Source organism: Drosophila suzukii, chromosome 3 (genome assembly GCF_043229965.1).
Source record: "Drosophila suzukii chromosome 3, CBGP_Dsuzu_IsoJpt1.0, whole genome shotgun sequence".
Lineage (NCBI taxonomy): Eukaryota > Metazoa > Arthropoda > Insecta > Diptera > Drosophilidae > Drosophila > Drosophila suzukii.
In genome coordinates, this window is record NC_092082.1 from 53,384,181 (window position 1) to 53,406,321 (window position 22,141).

At 39.5% G+C, this 22,141-nt stretch overlaps 1 long non-coding RNA gene across 2 annotated transcripts; it reads right to left on the reverse strand.

Moving 5' to 3' along the window:
* Positions 1-3,999: 3,999 nt before the first annotated feature.
* Positions 4,000-6,599, reverse strand: LOC139353070 (uncharacterized). Of its 2 annotated transcripts, XR_011604204.1 has the most exons (4): positions 6,308-6,559; positions 5,822-6,238; positions 5,272-5,499; positions 4,013-5,199 (listed from the first exon to the last, which is right to left on the reverse strand). It is a non-coding gene; the product is annotated as an uncharacterized lncRNA (long non-coding RNA). The 2 variants fall into 2 exon arrangements; XR_011604203.1 differs by having other exon boundaries at positions 4,000-5,199; positions 5,272-6,238; positions 6,308-6,599.
* Positions 6,600-22,141: the final 15,542 nt, after the last annotated feature.

Sequence of the window (22,141 nt, forward strand, 5' to 3'; positions counted from 1 at the left end):
TTTTCCCAAAGCCCAGGATCCGGAGCGTTGAGATCTGATCGCCCAGGATTTACCGAGGGGGTAAGTTTGTCGGGACACGGTTCCTTTCCTATAAACATACATATATAAATATTCGTGCAGTATCCTACAGTTTTATAGACTACTATACTCTCCGCTAACAGAATAATTGTCAATTAAATTAGATTAATCAACAGACGCACATATATATTACCTAATAAATTTATAATGTGAAAAATAATTGGAAACCATGGTGTGCTAGAACTCTAACAAAGGGGGTGTGCTGACGCGAGGAGCGGAGTAGGTCAAGAACAATGACATGACTTTCGACGGACAACCTTGACAAAAGGGGATCGTATTGCGCGGCCCGCGACGATCCATTGGCACAGGAATGTGTGAAGGGGAGGGAATATGGCCAAAACCCGATCGTATTGCGATCAAGCGACAGCTAAGCTTGTTGGGCAGTGTGGACTGATGACTGACGAACTTGATGACTAATATTATTTTCCAGGCACTTTTAATATTTATTCTCGTTATGTTGGAGAGAAGAAAGGCTTACCAAGATCCCACGACCCGAATACGAGGTAGCTTATGCCGGTAAATGGGGCCTGAACATCGGACGCCTCTCGCTCGGCCCAAGTCCTTGTCAGGACTCGGGCACTAATATGCCCATGTAACAAAAAATGGTGACAATGGTGACTTTCCAAGCTTTTCTTTACATGGATGATTTAATTGTCATAGGTTGTTCTAAAAAGCACATATAAAAGAATCTCACAATCGTCTTTGATTTGTACAGAAAGAATAATTTTAAATTGCATCTAGATAAGTGATCATTCGTCATGAATCTTTCTTTCACTTTTCTTGGACATGAATACACCGACAAAGGTATATTACCAGACGACACCAAATGTGACCCTATTAGGAAATATCCAGTCTCTACGAACGCAGACACTTGTAGAAGATTTTTTGCAATTTGTAACAACTATAGACGTTTGATTAAAAATTTGGCTGACTACTTAAGCCACATAACTAGGTTATGCAAGAAAGATGTAAAATTCGAATGGACAACTTATTGTCAACATGCATTCGAGCATTTCAAAAAGGACCAAGAAAGATCGCTATAGTCGAGTACCTCGACTATCAGATACCCATTTCTCAGACAAAAGGGAAATGGAGATATGCAAGGTTATGCATAATATGCATAAAGTTATGTGGGCGGTAGACAGATTTAAGCGTTATGGGCGTTAAAGTGGGCGTGGCAAACTTTGATCAATCGATAGCCGGTTTGTGGGCGTTAGAAGGGGCGTGGTACGCTGCTAAAACAATCTTGCGTAATCTCTGCGTAACAAGCTCAGGAATCTGCATGCCAAATCCCAATAGCCTAGCTCTTATAGTTTCCGAGATCTCAGCGTTTATCCGGACGGACAGACAGACGGACATGACTAGAGCGACTCGGCTAGTGACCCTGATCAAGAAAATATATACTTTAATGGGTCGGAAACGCTTCCTTCTGCCTGTTACATACTTCCCGACAAATCTAGTATACCCTTTTACTCTACGAGCAACGGCTATAATTATTGAGGCCAACTATCCTTTAATACACTGACTTTAGCAAAGAGTTTTGCATTATTACAGTGGCAATGTAACCCAAAACAAGTAAGAACGCTATAGTCGAGTACCTTGACTAACAGATACCCGTTACTCAGCTAATGAGATTAAAGGGAAATGGAGATATGCAAACAGCAAAGCGAAACCAATATATGGTTATGTGGGCGGTAGGCAGATTTTAGCGTTATGCGCGTTAGAGTGTACGTGGCAAACTTTTTTTAGATCAATCTATAGGTATTGACGAGACCAGTACATTTCAGTTAAAATTCTGTATCTAGCATGAAATTTGTGGGCGCCACAGGTATGGTCGGTTTGTGGGCGTTAGAGTGGGCGTGGCGTATTCGCGTAACAAACTTGCGCTGCGTACAAGGCTACGGAATCTAAATCTGAGATCCCAATTCTATATCTTTGATAGTTTCCGAGATATCCACGTTCATACTAACGTTTTTTTTGAGTTTGTGGGCGGTTTGTGGGCGTTAAAGTGGGCCTGGCAAACTTTTTTGGGTCAATCGATAGGTATTGATGAGAATAATACACTTCAGTTAAAATTTATTCTAGCATGCAAATTGTGGGCGCCACAGTTTCGGGCGGTTTGTGGGCGTTAGAGTGGGCGTTAGAGTGGGCGTGGCACTCTACTGAAACAAACTCGCGCTGCGCAAATAAAATAAGCGGAGCGGAGCAAGGCAAACGATGAAATTTTATGCGCAGACGCCTAAATTGAAAGCGACACTCAACGAGGCGTTCTATTTTTACACGGAATTGGGGAATTGGGAAAAAACGATTCAACATTTAAAAGTTTTTTTTTTAGAATTATGTATATAAAATTTAAAGGAACTAAATTAAAAAAAAAGTTGGGCGGGGCCCCCCTTTTTTTTAAGGAAAAAAATTTTTTTTCTTGCCAATCATATAAAAAAATTTTTTTTCTCTATTTTTTTTTTAATGACGAAACTGACTTTAAAAAAATCTTGGCGTTTTTTATTTTCCATTTCTTTAATGAAATTGAATTTTTTTGTATTGTTATCACTATAATTCTTAACAAAAATACTAAAGTCCTATATATCAACGTTAAGTAAGTGAAATGGTGTTATAAAATAATTTTAAAATAATCGTTATTTAATAAGAAATATAATTGCACACTGTTTCTTTTAAGATAACATCGAAACTGGCATTTACCAGGCAAAAATGAGAGAAATATACTATAATTGGTAGAGCTCTTTAAAGCTAAATTTTAGAGAAAGTGCGCAAAAGTGCACTTTTATACTAACCGAGCTCAATGAGAATTAAATACTCTACAAGATAAAAAAGGTTTCAGAGGTGGAAACAGCTGGAATCACTTTGTAGCTCCATTTAAATATACAAATTAACTTAAAAATTTAGTTTTTTTTTTGAGGTTAGATCTAGAGCACGAATAAACGAGCACCACAATCAATAAATACAATATTAAGGTCACAAACACAAGATACAAGTCCCTCTGATTGGATGGTATTTCAAAAATCTCAGAGCTATGTTTAGTTTTACACTTTTTGACAATTAAAACTATTAAGAATAATAGGCGCTTTACCAGCGCTGTCACCTCGTTGAAATAAAAACAGGCTTTAACAGCTAATAACTTAACAGTGGTGCGTACTATTAAATTTTTATGTTTGTAACATTAGATATTGATGTTGCATTTTGATAAACAAAACCTATTTTTAACGACTCTAAAAAAATGGGTTTTGGCCAAAAAAAAGTGGTCAAATTCCCCATAGTGAGACGGCCAGACGGACAGACGAACATGGCTAGATCGACTCGTCTAGTGATGCTGATCAAGAATATATATACGGAAACGTCTCCTTCACTGAGTTGCAAACTTCTGACTGAAATCATAACACCCTCTGCAAGGGTATTAAAATTGTCTATTTAAACGCAGAAACCTGTGTCGGATGCAAATAATATTCTTTGTACTTGTAGATCTCTTTTTCTATTAAGTATGATAGCTATAACTTTGTGTAAAAAGATTCTTCTACTTTTCAAATAATCTGCCAAGCTTAGATCTAATATTTTGTAAGCTTATTAAGTTAAATGGTCAGATCTATGCAAACTAAATATAAAACGCCCAATACTACTGTATGCTATTTACAGCTTATGCTGGCTTGCTAAATCACAATTTGCATATATCTCTAGACCATAGAAGACCATAGAAGACTTCGCAATTAGAAGACGCACATTAACTAGTGACAAGGATCTTATTAGCACATATGTTTTGCCTACAGCATTATTTACGTGGTCATTCCAGTTCAAGGTCCAATTAAACGTGATACCCAGATTATTTGCGGTTTCCACGTACTCAATTGGTGTTTTGTTAACCATCAGGGGGAATAGTTAATTATTGCATAATTTCTTTTTAAAAATGATCGAGCACTTTGATTTTAATGGATTGATGGCAAGAACGTTGTTTATTGCCCATTCATTTACTTTTCCAAGCTCCATTTTACAAATATCTAAACACGCACTAATTTTATTTAAAGGACGACTAACATACTTCTGAACATCATCAGCATATAAATGGACGTTACATGTCGACAGCACAGACGGAAGATCATTTAAATAGTGTGAATAATAGTGGTCCAAGAAAAGAAACCTGAAGATTTCATGATTAACTGTGTCGAGCGATGTGCTGTAGTCCAGCAATAGTAAGAAGGTGGCATACAAGTTGTCCGTCTGTTGACGAATATCATCAGTTATTTTTAAGATGGCTGAGGTGCACCTGCGACTTTTCATCATATTGGTCAACATACATAAATCTAAACCTAGTATCAGAGATGTTTTCAGGTACTGAATTCAGGTACGTGTTGGTTGTGACCTCAGGAACTTGTCATTCTGCTAATTTTGGGTTGAGTTCATCTATGTCAACATCTAGTTCCTGTGATGTTATTTGTGTACTTATTCCTAGAGCTGTTATCTGTTTCATTGTTTGGCTCGAAGACGTTGAGTTTTTAAACCTTTGGCTACAAAAGTTTGATTTTGTAGAGTCGATTAGTTTGGTAACCGTTTTTCTCAGAGATACAAAAATGATGTGGTGTTGCTGTTTTTTGTATCTTTTCCACTTCTGGTATGCTTCATTTGTACTTAGTAAGCACATCCATCATAACCTTGAGTTTTTGCTGAAATACTCTGGCGATTATGTCAAGGCGATCTTGCCATTTTTGGCCCGGTTCCAACTCACGTTCAATTTCCGTCCATTTCAGATTGCATGTGAACGTAATAAAAAAATCCGGAGTTCCATAATTTCGCACGTACGTCATAGCTTCTTGAGCGTATTCGTGCTTCCGATATAAGAAGATGGGAGAATCGTCAGACGTCCAATATTCTGAGCATCACCATCTGAATGCTAAGCATCACGCAAGTGTATTTAGTCTCAGATCGTAGCTTTGCCTGATTGAATCGGATAAACGCTAAACGTTCGGTCTCGACTTTGACATACATGTCGACAGCGAATTGCTGGAATAGCCGACTGCACTTCAGAATGACATTCTCCTCATTTGTACGAATCATCATACGATACGAATCATCATACGTAATTCACTGCGCTTAGATTTTTATTCGTTGATACGCCTGAAAATGCAAAATTAAATGAATTGTTAATGGAAGCCAATAATAGCAATAATTATTGTGTGAATATTGTACCTGTAATTGGATCGACCATCTTCAACGTGATGTCGTATCCGTCTTGCCCTTGCTAATAAATGATTGGATGTGTCTCGTTTACACGATGCATGATATTGCTTCTTCGCTGAACGACAATGTCTCGCGATTTAGTTGGATCTTCATTGAATATTCGCACATGTTCACCTGTGGGCGTACAATTTGCTCTTATGACAAATTTGTACGTATCCGATGGCATTCGTTCCAATGCTGTTTTGAACGTATTAACCACAGCATTATTAGCGTGAAAAAATGCTTGCAGTTGTTCAATAATTTGTCTCTTTAATTGTGGTGTTGAATGAATGAAATGAAATGTATTTGCAGAAATTAATACAGTTCATCTGGTGTTAGCAGCATTGAACCATGCAAATGATATATTTGTCGTTGTATCCGTAATTGCAAACAATCATTTTTTGAAGAATACGGTGCAACTTCTGATCGTGTGTGTAGTGTGTGGTGTATATGTAGTTGTTATGTGTTGCAATTCATTGTGTTGGTGTGAGTAATTGGCTATGTGTGTTGTATCTTTTACCTTGCAAGTCGGCATGAAGCCGCCTTCTCGATTGATATTAGCTCCAAAGGAAGTCATGCGAAAGCAGTTATTGCATTCAAGGATGTGTTGAAGAAAATGGCTGCAATCGGGATCACTTCCACCGAACAATGGTTTCAGTGGCTGTGGTGGTGTAAGTAATGGATCCAGTTTGACTTTTCCAGTTGCGCAGCACAATTCAGCCGATTCTCTTTTGAACTTTAACGCATTGCAATATCGGCATATAGTCGTCATTGGTCCAATACCTCAGTTCACAGTGGGATCATATTGGAATGCCAAGCGATTGTATTATGCCAATGATCTTCGTGTGCTCACTCGCTGTCTCAATCGGGCATTTTCATTTATTATATTTTGTCTTTCTTCACTTAAATTCGCACGTCGTCCTTTAGGCATTTTGGACTAAGGACAGAGTGGTGAATTTAACCTTAATTGCACGATCCACATAATTTACACAGTTCATTTTACCACCTTAAAGACAAACGCCTGCTGTTGAAATTGAATAAAAATTTGCCCAATACACGTGATTGATTTTATGGTTTCCAATTGAAATGTTATAAAACGAATAACTTATTTTTTACTTTTTTTCACAATTTCACAGTGAACACAACACCGGTTTGTCACATTAAATGAACTGAGCAGAGAACAATGAGTAGTTGTCAAACAATGTATCACGCATGCTATGTATTAGATATGACGCTGTATGTAAAAAAAAATGTTACCGCTTTTCTGTTGACATTTTTCCTGAATTTTCTTTGCCACAAACTTCACGGAGCCCAAGACCTCTCCAACGAATGCAAAACCGGAAATCGGTTCGTACGTTCTGGAGTTATAACTTCAGGAAGGAAAACACGACTTCGACCCGAACTATCGTATAAGTAGCTAATATTCAGTTGAAGAAGGTTAAGTTGATGATTGGAAGACTTTAAATATTGTTCCATATACATTGGTCAAATGCTTCGTTCAACAGTATACAATTAATATTCTTAAAATCACGATAAACTATTGAATGGTCGGGGTAGTTAAGGTTACAGTCATAGGTCAGGTATATAAGGTCAGGTTTTGAAAAGGACGGATCGATTAGCTGATTATACAAACATATTTTATTAACATCACTCACAATAAACAAATCTAATAATGTGTTACGTGTTCTGCTGAGTGGGTTGGAAATGAGAGATTCACTGGTTTCAGAACTAGCGATTCAATGTTGCTGGTAAGGTGAGATTCCCTCAGAATTTACTGTTATATCTGTCAGAAGATTGATTAGATCATCATAATTTCTGTAGCAATGCGGGTCTGCATAATCGGGTTATGTATTTCAAGAAAAATATATTCTATTGCACTGTTTATTGTGTGTTGGAAAAAAATTATTTTGGGTTTTAATTTGTTATTTACATATATAGCAACTCCTCCCCCATGACTAACACGATAAGAACGGTACACATTATATCCATGACACAATATTAGCACATCACATAGACTCTGGACAAACCATGTTTCAGACACGCATATAACATCAATTTCCGAATTTACAAACATGTACCCAAACTCTTCAACTTTCTTTGGCAGGCTTTGGGCATTTATATGAAAAATCTTGAGACCAGGTCTCTGCTGTGCCAGGATGCACAGAAGGCATGACTATTTGCTGTTGAATTATTCAAAATAAAAACAAGGAAGAACGCTATAGTCGAGTACCTCGACTATCAGATACCCGTTACTCAGCTAAATAGAGATATGCAAGTAGCAAAGCGAGATTAAAATGCGCCACCTACCGGCGGTATACAGATATAAGCGTTATGGGCGTTATAGTGGGCGTGGCAAATTTTTTTTGGACCAATCGATAGGTATTGTCGAGACCAATACATTTCAGTTAAAATTTTTTATCTAGCATAAAAATTGTGGGCGTCACAGGTTTTCGCGGCTTGTTGTCGTTACAGTGGGCGTGGCCAACTTGCGCTGCGTATAAGGCTACGAAATCTAAATCTGAAATCCCAATTCTCTATCTTTGATAGTTTCCGAGATATCCGCGTTCATATTTACGATTTTTTGAAGTTTGTTAGCGGTTTATGGGCGTTAAACTGGGCGTGCCAAACTTTTTGTGAGTCAATCGACAGGTATTGATAAGAACAATACCTTTCTGTTAAGTTTTTTATTTTAGCATCAAAACATTTGTGGGCGTTAGAGTGGACGTGGCACCCTGCTGAAACAAACTTGCGCAGTGCAGGAATCTCGTGAATCTGCATGCCTAATCTCAGTATTGAAGCTCTTATAGTTTCCGAGATCTCAGCGTTCATACGGACAGACGGACAGACGTACAGGCGAACAGACGGACATAGCTAGATCGACTGGGCTAGTGATCCTGATCAAAAATATATATACTTTCTGGGGTCGGAAACGCTTCCTTCTACCTGTTACATACTTTCCAACGAATCTAGTATACCCTTTTACTCTACGAGGAACGGGTACAATCAATAGCCCAAAATGTTAGGCCCGCGATGCTTATGTTGAAAATTCACCTTACTTTTTGACCACAGTACTGAAATGGGAATCAGCTGTTCGGTCTGTGATACAGTAGTATAGCTGTTGGGAAATAAGAAACCTTTGTCATCTTCAAAATTTCGACCGCTCGCACACATGGTTTGCAAGGACCGCTTGCTCTGTGTGGGTAGGCGCTTATCATTGGACGACATGTATCAGCTTACCAATTCTCAACAGCACACCAATCAAGGGACCAAGCCCTGGCCAACGAGAGTATCAAATTTAGTATACCGCCACACGCATTCCACTGAGGCGGAAATGGGAATCAGCTGTTCGGTCTGTGAAACTTAATCTCCGCGGAGATATTGCGAAATGTATTGGTCTGGTCAATACCTATTGATTTACCTAAAAATACTTTTGCCAAGCTCATTCTAACGCCCACAAACCGCCTTCAAGCCGTCTCTAAACCACACAAAATCGTTCGTTTGAACGCTGATATCCCGTAAACTTTAAAAGCTAGAAAGGATTATGCATGTATATTCTTAAGATTCTAGCGCAGCGCAAGTTTATTTGAACGCCCATAAACCTCCTAAAAAGAAAAGCAATGACGTCAGAGCTAGACAATGACAAATGTATTTATGCATAGTTGCAAGCTGAATTGCGCGTCGAATAAGAACTCTTTCGAAGAAAGATATTCGACAAAAAATCTCATTGAACAACTCAGGTTTAAGTACACACAATACGCTTAAAGATTGTTTATGTTTAGCAAACATAAATTAACTGAAATATTTTAAGTCTATTTTATGTTTTGCTCTCTTTCTTGGCGCTGCTAGAAACATACATAAGCCGGTCAAAAAAAATGATAACGAAAATCGCTGCCGCCTCTTAACAGTATAAACTATTTTCTTCCTATTGGACTCCCCTATATTCTACCAATTTCTTTTACCTTATTCCGATTTGCTTAATGTAAGATTTGAAATTCTGAATAACAATGGTACGGTCGCGGGGGGAGGGCTTCTCGCTCTTTGCATTTTCTCTTACAGGACGGAAGACGGAAGATTGGAGTAAAAGGAGCCACAATCCGAGCACGTTAAATTGGCGCGAAAAACTTTACAGCTCTGTAAATCGTTCTGCTTAGTCTTTTATCAGACATGCACACGCATTGTTTTAATCAATACCTATATACTATCCCATAAAATTTTTGCCACGCCCGCTCCAACAAACAAACATCCCAAGGAGTTAGGAAAAGCAATGACGTCAGGGCCAGATAATGACATATATTTACATATGTATGTTTGCGTGTAAATAGTTGCAAATTGAATTGCGCTGCGAACATAACTCTCTTTTAAGCTATATATATTGGCTGCCGAAAATCCTCCAGCTGAACCCTCCACGAGGGTGCCGGCTGGGCAATGGTCACTACATTACCCCGAACAGGGTAATGCAATGTCGCTTGTCCTGACCGAGGTAGTGCAGTGTCTAGCTAAGGCGACTGGTTCAACCCATTGAATCAGGGGCCATGGTCTGAGGTACCTGGCGGTAGGTATAACACGCAAGTGGGTAGTTCCCCTGAAAAATAAACACGTATAGACGGCGAGGAGAAAAATCAGGGCTGGGATGTCAGCCCAAACGTCAATGGGAAGTACGACTGCTACCATCGGCGGGCACGGGGAGGAGCAATCCTCTCTGCTTGTCGCCAGCGGTCGAACCCCTGGGATGACGGGAGTAGGTCATCTCAGTGTTAATTCTACTGCCACTTCTCATGCTAGGTTAAGCCGCACGGGTGCCGTTTTCAGAGCAGACTTGGGCTCGGAGGGCGTGCTATACGAAGCCGAAACAAGCCATACCCGCTGGCCTGAACCAGGTTCCAACTCCCCGCGTAGGGAAGGGCCGAAGCGTACAAGCGAGGGCAAGTCGTGGCAAGTCACTAAAAAGGCGACCTACACCGAGCGAGAACTCTGCGGCAGGCACTGGTCTGCATAGTAAGGGGGCTGAGGTCAACCCCAACTAAAACTCTAGAAACGATCCTCGGAAACGACCCCATAGATATCCACGCTCAACTGACTGCAGGAAAGGCAGCACAACGTCTAGTTGCAGCAGATAACATGACGAAGGAAAGTTTCGGGCAAAGTTTAATCGGCTGAAGCATTATCAACAAAACGGACTACATCAACCCCAGAACGTGCCGGAGGTTAAGATAACCTCACTCATGGGCCCAGATGACTGGAACACGGGTCGGGATCAGACTTAACAACTCAACATTTACACAGACGGCTCCAAGATGGAAGGGGTAGTAGGAGCGGGCTTATACTGTACGGATCCTGAAATAAGGCTGTCTTATAAGCTACCCAGCGACTGCAGCATATTCCAGGCAGAAGTCTTTGCCATACGAAAAGCGGCAGAAGTGGCTCAAAATACAAGCCGACCACATGATGTGGTCAACTTGTTCGTGGACAGCCAAGCGGCGGTAAGATCCATGCAGTCGTCAACGGTCAGTTCCAAAAATGTAATGGCGAGCAGGGAGGCACTAGACAGCCTCAGCACGACAAAGGCAGTGCCAATCTATGGGTTCCCAGCCACCAGGGAATCGATGGCAACGAGATAGCTGACGTTCTTGCAAATGAGGACGTAGAGCTGACGAATGACAGAACGGAGAACGTGCCTATCTCCCTCCGAACGCTACAAAGCGCTCTGAAAAAACAGGCGGACACGCGAGCAAAAAGCAGGTGGAGGAATGCCAAGACTTGACGAGTCTCAAGAACTATGGGCAAAGAGCGAAACGATAAACTCAGCCACTTTGTACTGCATCTACCACGGAAAGACTGCAGATTGTTAGTGGGAATCCTCACAGGCACTGTCTGGCACACGCAACCACACTCGGAATACTCAACAGCGGCACCTGAAGGAAGTGCGTTGAATCGGGGGCTATTGAAACCCTGGAAACCTCTTAACTCATCCCAAGGTCCATACAAATCAACCGGACAACTTAGGGCCATATTGGCCTATGCGTGGCCCCGTGAGGGCGGTCCGGGTTACCTAACCTAACCTTACCTATATACATTATATACACAATACGCGTAATGGTTACATGTACATTGTACATTAATATAAATGTAATTACTATGTTATGTTTTGCTCTCTCTTTCTCGGCTCAAGCTGAAACAAAAGCGTGACAAAAAAAATGATAATGTAAAGCGCTGCCAACGCTAAGAAAGAGCAGAGTGCTCGGCTAACTTATTCTATTGAATATTTAACAATTTAAACTATTTGTCCTTTTCCCCTCTGTCCTCTGGCCATTTTTGTGTTTGTTGATAACTAACAAAAATATATTAGTATACATGTTTTTAGTCTAATATATATTTTGCCCTCTCTTTCTTGGCGCAGGCTGAAACAAAAGCGGGACAAAAAAATTAGAATAAAAAGCGCTGCCAACGCTAAGAGAGCAGAGTGCGCAGCTCTTTTTCTATTGAATTATATGCAACTAAATTTTTTCCCCTTGTTGGCTCTACCCAAACACCAATACATTGGTTTACCAATTTTATTTACCTAATTCCGATCAGGTTAATGTATGATTTAAATTGCTAAAACAATAGAAAGGGTGCGGGAGGGAGGGCTTTTTGCTCCTAGCATTTTCTCTCTTAGTGCATTTTTATGCGCCAAAAGAGAAAGGAAATTGGAGTAAAAGGACCGAAAATCCGTGCACGTAAAATTGGCGGGCAAAACTTTACAGCGCTGTAAATCTTCAGTTATGTCTTTAGTCTAAGACTAACCATCGTAAGCAAAACTATTGCCCGTGTGCCGAATGCGATTTTTGCGAATTTTGCAAGTGTCTTTCAATTTAAAAAGCGATAATCTTAACGTAAATTAACCTTTGCAAGCAATTTAACGTAAATTTATTAAATTAATTTTTCTTTGCTAAGAAGTTAACGTAAATTTATGGTTTTCCTTTGCTAAGAAGTTAACGTAAATTTGTGTTTTTACGCGGACGCGAGTTGTTGCTGCTTCTACCAACGTCGCTGCCGCTATTTGCTGACGACTGATAATAACAATAATTAACATTTATATTTGTAAATTTTTTTCTGGTAAATTTTCAATTTTAAATTTTTATTCATTTTTTATTTTAAAGTAGTTTCATTGACAATTATAACCATTTATATTTTCATATTAAAAATTTTTTCCGATTGAATTTTTGATTTTCAATTTTTCTAATCGCTTCGAACTTTTTTCCTACTTATAGAAATATAAGAAAATTGCCTTTTTAAAGCCTTTTTTTATATTTTTATAAATTTACGTAATTGTTATCTAATAGTCCTATAAGTTAATGTATGATTTAAATTGCTAAAACAATAGTTGGGGCGCGGGAGGGAGGGCTTTTTTCTCCTTTCATTTTCTCTCTTCTTAGTGCATTTTTATGCGCCAAAAGAGAATTTGAGTAAAAGAACCGAAAATCCGTGCACGTAAAATTGGCGGGCAAAACTTTACAGCGCTGTAAATCTTCTGTTATGTCTGAAGTCTACAACTAACCGAATGGGATTTTTGCGAATTTTCCAAATGTCATCCAATTTAAAAGCGATAATCTTAACGTAAATTAACATTTGCAAACAATTTAACGTAAACTCATTAAATTAAGTTTCCTTTGCATTTCAGGTAAAATTTTTTATCTAGCATAAAAATTGTGGGCGGCACAGGCTTGGGCGGTCAATGGGCGTTAGAGTGGGCGTGGCATATTCGCGTAACAAACGTGCGCTGCGTACAAGGCTGCGAAATCTAAATCTGAGATCCCAATTCTCTATCTTTGATAGTTTCCGAGATATCCACGTTCATATTTGACGATGAATCAGACGAGGGATCGAGTAGTAAGATTATAATATATATATACTTTAATGGTGGCACAGACTAGGGATGAGTACAATGAGTTTTTATCGATATATGTAAACATATATCATATTTGGTATATTTCAACACTTCTCCTCGAATTTATGTTGAACAATTTTCATATTAATATACATTCGTTATGTTTTGATGTAGATAAACCTTTTGTCAATACATTGGCACGCATCTTCTCAGTCGGGATGTATTCTACGATGACTTCATTGTTTTCAACCAGTTCTCTTATGAAGTTGTGACGAATATCCACATGCTTTGTACGGTTGCGGAATACTGGATTTCGGTTCAGGTCACCTGCGCCTTGATTATCGTTAAAGAGCACGACAACGTCTTGCGTACCTAAAGTTTCCTTCAACTTTAGATTAACGGCTTCCTTCGCAGCATCGGATATAGCCATGTACTCGGCTTCGGTCGTTGAGAGTGCCACTGTGCGCTGTTTCCTGGACTCCCAGCTTACTGCTGCGTTTGCAAGCATAAATGAAAAGCCTATGAATGATCGTCTGTCGTCGATGTTTGATCCCCAATCGGCATCCGCATAGCCAAAAAGATTCTTAACAGTCTTCTTGAATGTGAGTCCATTTTTTGTACTTGCCTTGAGATATCGGAAAACCCTCTGCTGCTGTCCAATGCTGTTGAGTAAAGTTACTGTTAGATTGGCTTAGTCCTTGATCTCAGGAGATTCTTCTTGATCACTCGACGCCATATCTTTTGATAATTTCTCATTTGCGGCCAATGGTGTTGACACTGTATTAGAGTTTTCCATGCCAAACCGTTTGATGACCTCTTTTGCATAACACTGCTGATGCATTTTGATTTCGTGCTTCTCAAGGTTCTGTTCGAACTCAATCCCAAGGCAATACTTCCTTCATATCGAAGATGCCTGCAAGTTCTGATTTTAATGCTGTAAGTGCCCTTTCGTCATTCGGTCCCACCATTAAGTCATCTACGTAAATTAATACGATAACGAGCATGTCGTTTATATTAATGAAGTACACACAAGGATCAGAACTTAGCGGCTGTAGTCCCAAGCTCTGCAGCTTTTCGTCAAGCTTTCGATACCATTGCCTTCCAGACTGTTTGAGACCATACAGCGCCTTGCGTATTTTGCAGACTTTATTTGAAGCACACCTTTTTAGGTCGTCGTTACTTAGGATCGCTTCAAATTCTTTTGGAATTTCTACGTGGACATCTTCGGTTATTTCGCCGTTGAGGTATGCGCTGATGAAATCCAACTGTTAGATTTGCATTCCGAGCTCAACTGATAGGGCCCTGAGCATTCGAATGGAGCTCATGCGTGCCACGGGCGCGAAAATTTCGCCGTAGCTTACACCGGGTGTCTGCGCAAATCCCTTGGCGACAACCCACTTCGTTTTGATGATTTCCGCGTTTGTAGGTCGTGGTAGGTGGTATTCTTGAAGCATGGCTGCCTTCCATTCCTCACTATCCGTGCAAGAGAGTGCCTCTGTTGCATCTTTTGGATCGCTCTGCTCACTGAGAAATGCGCTGTTTTCTCCTAGGACATCCTCTGGAGCACTCTCTTCCATAGTTATTTGCCGTTTCTTGGGGCGACCTCGTCCTCTCCTTGGGGTTGTGACTAGTGCTGGTAGCTGCGTGCGAGATGCGGGAGTTTGCGGTCTGGGCACTACCATTTCTGGGACTTCTGGTTTGTTTTCAAATTTGGGCGAAGATTCTGGTTCTGCTGTAGGTGGAACTTGAAGAAGATTAATTTCGATTTTTTGATTTTCAGCACATTCTTGTTCAACAAAATCCTCATATTTGTTATCTTCTTCAAATTTGTCAAGGAACCTTACATCTCGGCTTTTGTAAGTCTTCCTTTTAGCTGGACACCAAAGTCGATATCCTTTTGCTTGCGGCTCGTACCCTATAAATAAACATTTTTTGCTTTTTGGGTGAGATTTACCTCTTCCAGGTTGCTTGTCTAACATATATGCTACGGTTCCAAATACTTTTAGATATGTGAGCGTTGGTTTCTTTCCAGTCCACATGTTGTACGGTATTTCACCATTTAGGCTCCGGGACGAGACTCTGTTTCTGACGTGGTTCGCAGTTAGAATAGATTCTGCCCAGAAACTTGGAGGTAATCCGCTCTGAAGACCAATGACTGAAGACCGACCAACCTCAACTAAAGTTCGGTTTTTGCGTTCGGCAACTTCATTTTGTTCCGGCGTGTAGTCGTTTGTAAGTTCATGCTTAATGCCCTTTTCTTTGAGAAAAGTGGAAAACTCGTTATTTACGTATTCCTTACCATTGTTTGTACGCAGCGTTTTGATTTTTCTGCCAGTTTGATTTTCGACGAGGTGCATATACTCTTTGAACTTTTCTATAACTTCGCTTTTCTGTTTTAGAAAATATATTTCGCACCACCTGGTCATATCGTCGATGAATGTTAGGAAGTATCTGGAACTTTCGTGCGACTTGACCAGCATTGGTCCACAAACGTCCGAGTGTACTAACTCTAGTAGATCACTTGATTTTGAGTCCGACTTCGTGAATGGTTTTTTCGATTGCTTCCCCTGAATGCAAATTTCACAGTTTTTCATGTTCTCGTTAAGATTCAGTTTATGCCAATCACTTTTTCGTTTCGAATCATACTTTTTAGGTCAACTTCGTTTATGTGTCCCAATACTTCATACCATTTCTGTAGAACGGCACTGATTCATGAAGTACAGATTGGATTTACGAGATGCTGTTGCGATCCTTTTACCAGTCTGTGGGTCAGATATGACGGCACCGTCGCGACGAAAAGTGACTTCAAAACCGTGATCTGTAATTTTTGACACTGACATTAAATTTGACCGAAGTTGTGGTACGTATAGGCTTGCCGTCACGATCGAAGTTTCTAGGAGCGGATGCATCGTTTGCTAATTTTAGGTTTAGCGATTCACTTTTAATGTTTTCGAATTTCACCTTTTGAAAGCACATGTGCGATGTTGCACCTGAATCGAGACACCACTGTCCTTCGTCTGCAAACACCTACATAGTGACCGCACTGTTGCTTTTCGGTTAGCCGTTGCATTCACTCTCATTTTGATTGCCTCCCTTACAATCTTTGGCCTTGTGCCCTATTTTTCCGTAATTGAAGCACTTGAATTTAAAGTTTGTATTTGCATTATGCTGGAATTTATAATTTTTCCGCGTAAACATGGCGTCGTGAACCGGTTCAATGTTGTTCCTTTTACGCGCTTCATATTGTTCCATCATTTTGGTTTTCAACACTTCTGGCTCCAGGTAATTTGCCCTATGTTTTAATGGCGACTGTAAACTGTTCGTATTCCTCAGGAACATTGTAAAGCAGCAGGATCGTCACGAGATCATCCATTATTTGCATGTTCATTTCACCAATTTTGTCAAGATTGTCAAAAAACTTTTGCAAGTGACTGTGCATATCGTCTCCATTTTTCATTTTGAGCAATATAAGCGATTTCAATAAATGTGCCTTACGCGCTGGACCTTTTGACTGGTCTAGTTTTTCCCATAACTGTTTAGATGTTTCGCAGTTCTTTACCTGCCTCAACTCAGATGTAGAAATGGATAGAATTAAATCCGATTTTGCCTAGAGTCATTTATGTCCCACTCCAAGGCTATTTCTTGGGAATCTGTTGGCCTACTAGACTGACCACTCACGTATTTTCACACATCGTTCTTAATTAAAAGAGCTTGGATTTGTATTTTCCACGTATCATAATTTTCCCTTCCGAGGGGATCTATTTTAACGTTTGCGAAACTCATTTTTTATTTGTGTCCTACGATTTTTTCTGTTTTATTGTTCCCGAAAGTTTTTGTGGCGTCTTTTTCCGTCTTGCCCCTTTTTTTTCTTCGTCGTTACAAATTATTGTGAAATAAATTTTCAGCTTAGTTTTTCTGATACAATCAATTTGATGTTTCACAAATTATCCACTTTATTTTTACTACTTTTACTGAACGCGCAGTTTAAGCGTTCTGGGATCATAACGTGATGTAAATCAGACGAGGGATCGAGTAGTAAGATTATAATATATATATACTTTATTCAGTAATACGCGCGACACAACCGCTGGTGGCAAAGACTTAGAGAACTACACGATTAGGGATGAGTACAATGAGTTCTTATCGATATATGTAAACTTAAATTTGGAATATTTTAACAATATTTACGATTTTTTGGGTCAATCGATAGGTATTGACGAGCATCAAAACTGTAGGAGCCACACTTTGGGTCGGTTTGTGGACGTTAGAGTGGGCGTGGCACTCTGCTGAAAGAAACTTGCGCTGCGCAGGAATCTCAGGAATCTGCATGCCCAATCCCAGTATTGTAGCTTGTATAGTTTCCGAGATCTCAACGGTCATACGGACAGACGGACAGACGGACATGGCTAGATCGACTCGGCTAGTGATCCTGATCAAGATTATATATACTTTATGGGGTCGGAAACGCTTCCTTCTGCCTGTTTCACTTCCACTTTCCGACGAATCTAGTATACCCTGTTGCTCTACGGGTTACGGGTATAAACATTTCTATTTTTATATTAAAAATTTTTCTCGAATAAATTTTCGATTTTCAATTTTTCTAATTGCTTTGCACTCGTTTTCTTATTTATAGAAATATAAGAAAAAGCCTTTTTTTATCACCGTGGACGGCAGATATAGATTTGTTTGGGAGAAAAAGCGGTGAAAGTGTAAGAGTAAAAACTTAGAAAAGTAGAGCTGCCTGATACGGTGGGGATAAAAGCCCCCGGTTGTTTAGCTAGTTTTATTCTTACTGAGAATGACACCTCATTTGTTGAAACCCGATGTTCCGTTCAAAAGTAATTCAACAAACAAGATTTTCTTCTTCTTCCCAAAATGAAAATGTTTGTCCCTTTGTGGGTTTGTATGCATTCCATCTTAGCTTTATGGCTTTTGAAACCCTATGGGTGTATAAAGTAGCTTGAATTAGAAAACGTTTGTTCTACGACTTTTGGAAAAACCCGCTAGTTTAGCGGAAAATCAAAAAAAAAAAAGCCAGATTTAAAATGCTTATAGTATCTAAACTACTAATGCTACAGAAACGTGCTGTAAGTTTCTGAAAAGATAAATAAATTTGCTAAATACCCTTCATACAGTAAAGTTGTATGAATATAATTAATTTATAGTTATGACAAAAAGTGATTTTTTAAAACCACATTTTGACTATTTTCTCAAAATTGAGTCGAACGATTTCTTTTTAAATTTCAAATCATATAGCCCTCAAGATTACTCAACTTTTGATTTATAACACTTTTTGACCTAAAAATTACCGTTTGGAAGATATTAAGCAATAAAAAATGCAAGTCGTTTTAGCTCCGTATACGACATATTTCATACTTATTGGAATAAACAAGAAAAAAACCAATTGGATGAAAAATATTCTTATTAGATTTTTTCAAACGGAAAATTCGTTTATGGTTTTAGGGTCCTTTACTTGCATGAAGCTAATCGAAATAGGAAACTTGATCTATTTGTTCTACCACTTTGGAAAAACCCGCTAGTTCGGCGGGAAATATAAGAAACGACAGGTTTCTCTTGGAATCGGAAACTATACAGCCCTTGAGATTCCAAACTTGTGCTATTAAAATAGGTATTAAAAAGTTAAATATTCATGGGGACGACTTCTAGTCATGGTATTGGGGTACTTAAACTCTTGTGAAAAAAAAAATTCTGATATCAAACAAAAACACCTCTTAACGAGGTAAAAAGTAGTGGCGAACGCGCCTCTAACAAAAATTTCTGATATCAACAATTGTGACGAAAAATGATATTACATTCGATTAAATAAATTAATTACATTATATTTATGTATTTGGCACGCGACAACAGAAAATTTACGTGTAGGTAAATAATTATTTACTGTTGCTGGCCGAAATCATTAATTCGCCACTACTTTTTACCTCGTTAAGAGGTGTTTTTGTTTGATATTATTATAAGTAGCCTTTTTAAAGCCTTTTTTATATTTTTTATATTTATTATCTAATAATCCTATAAGTTTTAGTCTTTGTAACACTTATAATTCTGCGAATTACAGAGCAGGCTCAAAACACTGCTGACCACTTGGAAAGGCGCTTGGGCCCTTTTTTTCGTGCGGGTGAACAGGCAGACGATACTAGGCGTCGTTCTATTAGGCGGCGAAACAGCCAAGTCCGAGCTACAGAGCAGGTTCAAAATACTGCTGACCCGAGTGGTCAAACACACCCGAATCCTGTTTTTCTGTGCGGATGAGCAAGCAGCCGATACTCGGCGTCGTTCAATTAGGCGCTTGGATCTTACGTATCGTGCGGGTAAGCAAGAAGAAAATACCCTGCAACGAGCACAAGTTAGATCAACACAGGATCGCCTGTTGGAAAGAGCGCAGGATAGGGCTAGGAGAGCTACAGCTAGAAGTTTTAGGGATCGCAGGGTCGTCGAGCAGGCGATAAATGGACTGGCTCGACGAAGTGCACGTGTAGCTGCTCGACAAGCAATCATCGATGCAATTCAAAATATAAGTCAAAGAGTCAGTATAAGGGAAGTCAGGGAAGCAGAAACCCTTTTAAACTCAATCCGAAGTCAGGAGATACGGCTTAGTATATCTCAGGAGCATAGGCCCAGTAGAAGACCTACTGAATTGGAAGTTCTTATAACCACTTTTAATAGAAAAGTAAAGCTTGGTCCCGATCAGATTTGCCTTTGCTGTAAGGGATTGTGGTTCCCAAAGCAAATAAATAAGCTTATTAGAGCCTATTTAGAAGAACATTGCGAGTTCAGGGAAGAGATTTACCAAAATGCAAGCCAGCTTGCTTTCACTGGTGAATCATTTAAATCTTCTAAAATTGCTGACGCTGTTAGATACTTAGTAAATATACCGAGCTTAACAGAAAGCATAATGTGTCAGTAAACGAGCAGTGGATCTCTGATTTTACATCCGAAACTGTTCCCTTCATAGCATCTCAAGCTGACTTAGCGTTAGTAGAGGAGCAATTAGCCATCCAGCAGGATGTAAACACGGAAGCGACTAATTCCGATGAGAATACGAAAGCCGAAAAGCTAAATCGATGCTTGAGTATAAACAGACACTCAATGTTGGAATTCCGAGAATTACAATGGCTACAGGTAAGGGCCAAAGACCTCTCGACGTGATTCTCGGTGCTGACTCCGAAGAATTAGCGCTCCCAAGAATATATGCTGGCCTCAAGAGACCATCTTTAGAGAGTTATACAACCGTAGTTAGGCCTGATCTTAGGAACTTCGGTATTCCATATCCTCCAATGCCCGAAACGGAATTAATGAAGCCACTTTCTGAAGATACTCAAAACTTTTCTCTTCACCATATTTGAGCATTTTCTTTCTCATGATCAGGTGAGCCTCAGCTACTAGGACTACATATATGCTATTAGCTCTAGTTCGAGAAAACAGCAGATTTTTTTAAAAAGAACATTTGCAGAAATTCAAGTTAATGCTTATAGTAAACACATTCTATCTATGCAAAGGGCAAATATGGATATCCAGTTTATTTTGGACCCTAATTCTTGCTGTAGCTACATAATTAATTATATTAACAAATCCCAATGGGGTATTTCGAAGTTAATGCGAGAAGCTATAGTATCTTGGTCACAAATTTATTTTGAGCACTGAGATTAATGCTCAGGAGGCCGTAAATTTTTGTCTAGGATTGGCGTTTTCAAAAACTAGCAATAGATACGTTCACGTAAAAACCTTCCCTCCAGAACAACGAGTTCGTATGATTAAACGTACAAGCGTCCTGGAAAATGTGCCTCAGAATTCCACTGACATCTTACGATCATACGAACAAAGACCAGATTCTCATGAAGGCCTGTGTTTAGCCGATTTTGCTGAAAACTATTAGTTTTCAAAAAGCCGTGGAAGAACTCGTCAAGGGACAAATATTGACAATGAAGCTGAAGAAGTAAATGATATTTTGGGAGAAGTTTATTTCGCGCTTCGCGACGGTAGTGGTTTTATTAGAGAAAGGAATAGGCCGAGTAGTATTAGGTATAGTCCATTCCATGTTAATATAGATATACAGAGTTATTTTAGAGCATTAGTTTTGCTTTATTTTCCGTGGAGAGACGAATTTTGATAGATTTAATTCCATATAAAGTTTGGCAGACGCGCATAGAAGGGCCATGGAAGTAGAGGACAATATTGAGGAAAATATAGATGAGGAGGCCGCAGTTAATGAGGAGTTTAGGGCCTTAACATTTCCGGAAATATCTTCTCAAATCCATCAGTAAAGCGAAATTGAAATGCGCCACCTACCCGCAATCTCAATATATGGTTATTTGGGCGGTAGACAGATTTAGGCGTTACGGGCGTTAGAGTGGGTGTGGCAAACTTTTTTTGTGGTCAATCGATAGGTATTGAAGAGACTAATACATTTCAGTTAACATTATTTCTAGCATGAAAATTGTGGGCGCCACAGGCTTAGGCGGTATGTATTAACAAGACTAATAAATCTCAGTTAAAATTTTTTATCTAGCCTAAAAATTTTCGGCACCACAGATTTGGGCGGCTTGTGGGCGTTAAAGTGATCGTGGCATCTTCGCGTAACAAGCTTGCACTGCGTACAAGGCTTTGGAATATAAATCTGAAGTCCCAATTCTCTATCTTTTATAGTTTCTGAGATATCCGCGTTCATGTACGATTTCTTGAAGTTTGTGGGCGGCTTGTGGGCGGCTTGAAGGCGTTAAAGTGGGCATGGCAAACTTTTCCTCAGATTCCACTTTAACGCCCACAAACCGCCCACAAACTTCAAAAAACCGTATGTATGAACGCGGATATCTCGGAAACTATCAAAAATAGAGAAATAGGATCTCAGACTTAGATTTCGTAGGCTTGTACGCAGCACAAGTTTGTTATGCAAATATGCCACGCCCACGATAGCGCCCACAAACCGCCCAACCCAGTGGCGCCCACAATTTTCATACT